Below are 7914 nucleotides of genomic sequence, written 5' to 3'. Positions count from 1 at the left end.
TGAGAGGGGATTGAGGATTCACTGGCCAGCTGCAGGTCTTAAGTTTTCAACCCCACACAAGATCTGCTTTCAGTTTCTTTCAGTTTCTTGGTCACTAGCTGAGACGTTTTAGACGAAGGGAAGCTCACAACACTGAACGTTATGGCTGGCCGATGACAGCTCTTAATATTTCTGTGAGGCCTGTCTCTAATTTGTACTGTGGCTCCTTTACTCTGTTTCTGTAGATTACCTAAATTGTATTTCATGATGAATTGTGTGGACACTATCGGAACTGTAAACCCTACAGCTAAACATATCTTGAAATGTTATGTAGCAATGGGCATTGAATAAAGAGAATGACATACCACATTCAATCATCACTCTGGCTACAGCGTCATCACACTGCCTACAGCGTCATCACTCTGGCTACAGCGTCATCACTCTGGCTACAGCGTCATCACTCTGGCTACTCTGGCTACAGCGTCATCACTCTGGCTACAGCGTCATCACTCTGGCTACAGCGTCATCACTCTGGCTGCGTCGTCCTTTGTCACCGCGGCTCCATTGTCTGTCCTACGTCTCGCGTCTATTGTCCTACGTCACTCTCGGTTCTGTCGTCCTGTGTTATTGGTTCTGCCATCCTATGTAACTCTGGCTATGTCGTCCTAGGTCATTCTCTGTCCCGCCGTCCTACGTCACTCAATTTTGTCGTGCTGAGTCACTCTCGGTTCTATCTTCCGATGTCAGTCCGGTCAGTCATCCTTTATGGTTCTGTCGTCCTATGTGACTCTTCATTTTGTTGTTCTATGTGACTCTGGCTCTGTTGCGCTATGTCCCTCTTTGTCGTGTAGTCCTTCATGACACTGGCTCTGTGATCCTGCAAAAATGACGGTTCTGTTGTCCTACTGTATGTCACTAATATCAATATCATCCTCAGTTAAACCCTCCATAACTCAATGTGGACTTCTTTTAAACTCCACATCTTTTTAAACTTTGTTACATATCAGACATAAAGCCGCTTGAATGAACAGAGCTGATTCTCTGAGTTGCTATAAATGAGCCTACCTGTACATGCATTTCAACCCTCATCCAGGCTCATCTTCATCCTCTTCCTCTGTGGGGGAAGCTTCTGTCTGGATTTCTGCACACATCAAAACTTGAATCTCTTGAATCTTAAAGTCTAATGGGACAGATCGTCAAAACAGCAGAGTGATGCAACACCTACCTAATTAGACACCTCTTTCCCTCTGAGATTTGGTTCGGGCCTTCGTCACTGGAGCCTCATTAGAATATCTTTTCTATTTTCTGGTCTTCCTCGCCGCACAGTTTGGGTTTTCTGCACCAATCAAATGCAGTTTAAATGTCTTGAATGCAACAGGAACAGCACAGTCATCAAAACAGGGAAGTGACACCTTCCTGGACGTTTGGTAGTGCGGGTCCGTTTGGGCCTTCGAAGCCTTCTCTGGTGGCCTGAACAGAGTCACAAAGTTATAGCTATTTTATAATTAGTATTATTTTTATTTATTAAAAAAACATTATAATTAAAAGTTATAGCTATTTTATAATCTAATTGTTTTTCACAAATACACTACAGGTATTAGAATTATTTTTCCCTATTGGCTTATTTTCTCATTGTACAGCTGTCTTCATCTGTTCCTCTGCTCCTTCAGGCCTCTGGTAGGCCTTGTGAGCTAGTCAACATCATCTTTATCCAATCACATTTCACCTCTCTTTATCTATGGAAGAGTAGCCTGGCATCCGACCCAGAGGCGCTGCCTAATTGTGCGTTGCTCGGCGGGGGAGTCCACTGGTGGTTGAAGTGGCTCTGTGGGTTGGTCCACACGCCCCGCGCATTGCTTTTTTCCCCGTCATAGTGGTGGAGTGGCTCGGCGGGTCGATCCCCACGCTCCACGCTCTTGGTGGTGCCGTGTGGCGGAGTGGGTGCTGTCCACACGTGGTGGACTGTATGAATGCGCCATGTATTGAGTGGGTCGGTCTGTGACAGTCACTCCCGGTACACTTTTTTTTCCACTGTCCGCCCGTGACGTGGACTACACGTCACTTACTGAAGGCCTAAGTGGAAAACGCACAGCCTGCTTCTGATGTTTGGTCTCGCTGGATGGAGCCTGGTTAGGTTTCTCTGTGGGGGAAAAGATGTTCAAGTTTCAGCAAAAACTTCTATACAGGTCATGGTTGTCCTGAGACGCATTGAAAAGGAGTCAAAGCTTAGCTCACTTGTGTGTGTCTCCACCTCATACAGGTTCATCTTTATCTTCCTCTTCTCCCGTGAGCTGCTGTGTGGGGTTCTGCGTGAAAGAAACCTCTGAACCTCATTGGACGAAGCTTCAATTGGATCCTATTTTGGGTCATGAAGCATGCTCTTCCTCATCTTCTTCCTCTCTGGTGAGCTGCTGCGTAGAGTTCTACATAATGAAAGTGGTTTGAATCTCTTGAATTGTAAAAAGGGATGCATCGATACGACTTTTTCAGTCCTGACACTGATATGGATATCTGGGATTTGGGTATTGGCCAATATGGAGTACTGGTCTGAAACCATTGTTTTATGAATACGCTGTGTGGAAGTGACTGGCATCATTCTTTTATGTGTCAAGCGACATTGATCTTGATTTAAGTAATGCATTCCCACATTGTAAAAACCAATGTAACAAATAAATACATAAATACAATATAAATGTACTGAATTGCTATTTAATACAATAATGGCATCAGATACCAGGTTGGCCTATTGTCACAGATACCTGATCCAGCTGTTCATCTCTTATTTTATCAGTACAAATAAGTTAAATATCACCTACCGTAAGCCACTGTGCAAGTCTACAACAGTGGCCCATGTTCTTTCCTCTGACGCTCAGCTGGATGAAGCCGCAGCAGGAGCTTCTTTCGATGTTTGAGGTAACTCTGATTATAATGGTCATAATGCTGGAATACTTCTTGTAAAATATTACTCCTTTATTTCAGATCAGACTTAAATGCACTAAGGTGATTTAAAAATGAACTCGCAGGCTGTTGTACCGGCTGTGTGTAAGTTCAAATGTATTCATGGCCTGTTATTGTGCTGCTATAATTGAGCCTACCTGTGCCGTGAGTCTCAATGAAATCCATCTGTTCACGAGGTCTTTTCCCCGTGAACAGACGAGCTGGCGGCCGCTGGTCCTCATGGATGGAGAGGCTGCTGGAGACAGAAATGGAGTCGCAATCTCCAGTTTGAGGGGACGCTCTTTGCGACTGTGCCAAGCGGGAGCGACCTCGCCGGAGGTGTTGTGCTGGTTCAGGCTGGCGGTGCTGGTGGAGGCCTTAGGATTCAACCAAGGCCCCCGGTCCCTTTAGCCAGAGCTCAGACTCCGATCTTAACAGACTTCCATCATTTCACAGCCTTATTTCAAGCTTCCTACCTCCTTCAAATCATCCAGGGAGATGAAATAGCTCTCGCACCCAGCAATTTGTCCACATTTAAAAGTCTGGAGAGAAATAATTGTTGATTACGAACCCAATGAGTGTCTTTGTCTGGAAAGACACACAGGTAAAGGAAGGCTTTCCAGGTGAAAGCCACGGAGTGCTGGTACCTTTAAGCTCCACGACGTCCTCGGCTGTCTCTCTGCGGAAAAAACTGTGTCTGATGCCATTTTTTAAAGGTTGGTGCTGCATCTGACCCTGAGTCTGCGTCATATGTTGTAACTGTTGATACGACACAAAGTCACAAAGTCGGTTCCACTTGGCACATTACAATATTAAGATGTATTTTCTTTTGCATTATGTTTTGATGCTTTTAATGGTTATATGTGAACATACAAATAATGCTAAACAAATAAACTTGGCTTGCCATTTCAGTTCTCCAACAAGTATCAAAGAAGAAAAAATGTTATGTGGTTACTGAATAAATTCAAGAAATTGTTTGACATTTTGGCTAATAGGGTTATTTCCTTCTTCTTCTGAAGCTGGAGTAAAGAGGAGATCATTTTAGATTGGCATAAAGAGTGAAAGCATGAGTAAATAGCATCAACATTTCTGTTTGAGACACATGTCAAACAATAAGTAAGCCTTCAAAAAAAAAGTTTCTAGAGGAAAGACGCAGGCTAGCTGTTTCTCATTACTTTCCCTGTTTATGCTAAGCTAAGCTAATCGCCTCATTACTCAACCTCCATAACTAACTCACAGACTTGAGACTTGTGTCAATCTTCTCATCCAACTTCTGGAAAGAAAGCGCGTACAAATGTTGCTCTAAGACCCTGTTCAAGCTAATATAGTGTTAGCATGTCCTGCTACACGGTGATGCCACTTCTCGCCCCTTATACACAATAGATGGAACTTTTTTTTAATGATTTCTTCAGTGTTACACTGACCATGTGGCATACACTGTTGCCAGGCTACAGTATAAAGCACAGGAGCCACTGTGCAGCAAAGGAAGCCCAAAGACCGCAAGTCAACCAGGATGACCTCTGGAGACCTTAGAGAACAAAAGTAAATGTACATATTTTTTGCTTTATTAGAACTAAAATACAAAGCCAAAACTGTGCAATGTTACTAATGACTTACACGTAATAGCATGGCTCCATGTGCAACCCATGTGAGCCCTGATCAGTCAAAGAAGCACCAAGTCAATGAACTTAATCTCGCATGGTCCACCATCAGGATGTGGTCTGTCTTGAGATCAGTGTGTGCAACTCCCAGGTTCCTCAGAGGTAGAGTTGTGGCCATCTGAAAGATCCCCGCCGTCCACACCAGGCGATATTTTCTTTGCTTTGTTTTCAAGACATTTAAAGGGTGAGTGAACCCTGTAGGATCTGAGACTGCAATGCCTGTATGCACAGATGTCTGCGGTCAAGCCGCTGTGGTCGGGTCAGCTAATGCTAAAGTGTTAAAGCACCCACACTAAATGCATTAAATCAGCCAGACTGCGCTGACGATAGACTGTAAAGAAGTCTGAATTTAAATTATTTAATATAGAAAGGTTGTCTCTAAAAAGTTTCTATTTGCAGACATTGGTGATGACAGCAACTTGATAAAGTTAGTACAATACATGTTTGACTATATGTTCAGTTTTCCAAATAAAGTGTTCACAATGGGTTTAAAACACTTGAGGTAACAAGATTACCTGGCTGATGTTAACAATAAGTATAAAACATGTTCCCCATGTCCCTTGTGAATTTAAAGAGAAAACACCAATAGATTGCGAGATAAATGTTGTTATTCTTTCATTTCACGTGTTCTTGGAGAAAAAACTGGATGAATAATAATGACTGATATTCATTTGAGTTGAGGACATCTCTTACTACATCCAGACATTAAAACAAACATTTTTACTTCGTCAACTTGGAGATAATACAAAGGGAAAGTTACACATTTCAACCTAAACTTTAAACTCTAATTCATTTCATGATCATACGTGTATTTTTAAACCTTTGTGAAAGCCTTATTTTGAAAACTGGACGTAGTCACGTGTGTCTGCTTCCGCTAACTTTGACAAGTGTTTGCTAGTCGTCATCTCCACAGAATTTTTGTTTGTGTGTTTTTATGTATGTAAAGAATGTAAAGAGACTTTTTATATACAGTCTTATATACAACATTTTTTTTTTCCCATTATCGATATTTTGCGAGATAACTAAATGATTAACTTGTCTCGTTATAACATCAATTATAACACGGTTAGATGAAATCAAGCATTCTGATTGGTTGAGAAAGAGTCACAGGGTGTACTGTATTGAGCCATAATGTCCTCTACGCCTGTTTACATTTACCAGAGTGTTCCACATCAGTGTGCACTTTCCGTGACCGTTAGTTGTTATTTCAAACAAACATTTTTTCATGTAAACTTTTATATTTTGGGGGGAATAACGAGAATGATGAGAATGGCGGTGGTGAGTAATGGGGGGGAGAGGAGAGCAGATAACGCTCTGACCAAGCGGACTAATTAGCGGGGAGCGAGTGTGTAAAACCGGATACTAAGATGCGGAAAGAAAAGGGTTTGATAGCTAATCACAAAATTGTGCGTTTTTCCGGTGAGAGATAATTACTGTTGATAATTTCCCGATGTTCGGGAAGTTCTCTAAACAACATGGAGGGGAATAAAGTGATGGAGGAAAGACGGACAGAGAAGCAGCGAGAACACTTCTTTACATCGGTGGCTGACGGTCACCCTTCACCCTGCTTTTAACCGGCCAGGTCAGTAAATCACAGACTTTCTCTCTCTCGTATGTGTGTGTGTCTCTTCCACATGTGAGGCGGTTGCATAGCTACACGTTGGGCCTAACAACACCCTTGAACTGTACATTATTGATGATACAGTACTGTCTCTCGTACCTTATTGCTTAATTAAACATTAATGCGACGATGACAGTTATTGTTCTTTCAAACAAAAATCAGGAGAACTTCCTACATTAAAATACACTACATTACAATGGCACCACAAAAAATATTTTCTGATAAATTCTCAACTATTGACCGCTTGCCAAAGCCCTTCCCGTCACACCATGGCAGCCAAAGCGGAAGTTACATCAGTCAGTAACAAGTAATGACGCTGACTTTTAAGCCTTCTTTATACTCAATGGCAAGAAAATGGTTGCCTGAAATCAAGAGTCCATTGTTTCAAAATCTATTTAATTTAAGAATTCCAAGTAATTTTGTAACTGAAAATGTGCCTTTTCTATATAAACCTAGCTGGAGCAGGGTTAAGCAGATTTCTTTCCCAGAGAGGGAGCAGGATGTTTTCTCTCTATGTAATCAAACAGACTGATGTCCACCATTTTGAACTCCAGACATGCTGTCTGTCGATCCAAGTGGCGTTGAATCTGACAAAGCTGAGTCTGTTTGGGTTAAAAGCTCCTGAAGGACGTCGACCTGAAGAACGCTTGAGCTGTCAGATTCAAGGCCAAGGGTTTGTGTACATTTAAAAGCGTTCTATGAAGCCTTTTACCCTTCTGTTCTACTTTGTTCTGTGTCTCTTCATTGCTAATCGCGATTAGCATTTCTGCATTGACATCAATGTTAAAATTAGCTTGGACGCTAACTGATCAAGGGAATGTTATGTTAATGGTTATTTACCTTTTCTGGCATAATGGCTGTATGTTGAATCAGAGCTTAATACTCATGTGTATGTATATGTGCTGTTTGTAGGCTCATTTTATGTTCTGTTTTTTACAGTTTTCCAAAACCAAGATTCTAACTAAAAACCCTAAACTTCACTCCGGATTGCTAAGTCTTTATTTTATGGATCTGCTGTTAGCTATCTGCTCAGCCAACTTATAAAAATCAGGGCAGAATAGCCATCGTTTATTTTGTGGCTGACTTTACGCATCCCATATGAGACAAAACCAAGTACTCAGTATTAAAATGGGCCTTCATGACTTTCTGCCAGAAAGTAGTTTTTTACCCAAACCAGGATATTTTTTTCGTAAACCTGACCGAGTAGCCATGTTGCCTCAACCTGAGGAGATTTCTGGTATGAAGTCCCAATACTATCAGCTGGGTTGACCTGGAAGAAACCTTGCCAGGAGATTTTACCCTGCAATGGCTCAACTAAGCGTCCATTGAGATCGGCTTGTGTACTGGACTGTCTCCGTTGTGTTCATGGCTTTGAGTCCTTTGCATCAGGATGCAGTCACACCCAGTAGAAGATGTGTTTTTTTCATCATGACCTCCATGGCTGCATGTTGTAAAAGGTCACAACACCTTTTCTCACTCTCTTGCTCACACGTGTGTTGCCAATGAGAGGTGTAATCTGATAAAGAGTGGTCTACATATTTAAAAACATAGAATCAAAACCCGCAATCACTTTCAGAAAAATTGACATCCCTTAAATTCAAGTCATGTAAATAGTTATGCTTTATAATGCTATAAATGTCAACGTCAGTAATGTTTGTAAAATGGGAAGGCTTTAATTTCCAATTATGATGAGAGAATCTTTTTTTTTGTTTCATT

Source organism: Clinocottus analis, unplaced genomic scaffold, assembly GCF_023055335.1.
Source record: "Clinocottus analis isolate CAN_PGR_092001 unplaced genomic scaffold, fCliAna1.0.p SCAF_5, whole genome shotgun sequence".
In the NCBI taxonomy this organism is placed as follows: Eukaryota; Metazoa; Chordata; class Actinopteri; order Perciformes; family Cottidae; genus Clinocottus; species Clinocottus analis.
This window is presented reverse-complemented; position numbering follows the sequence as displayed.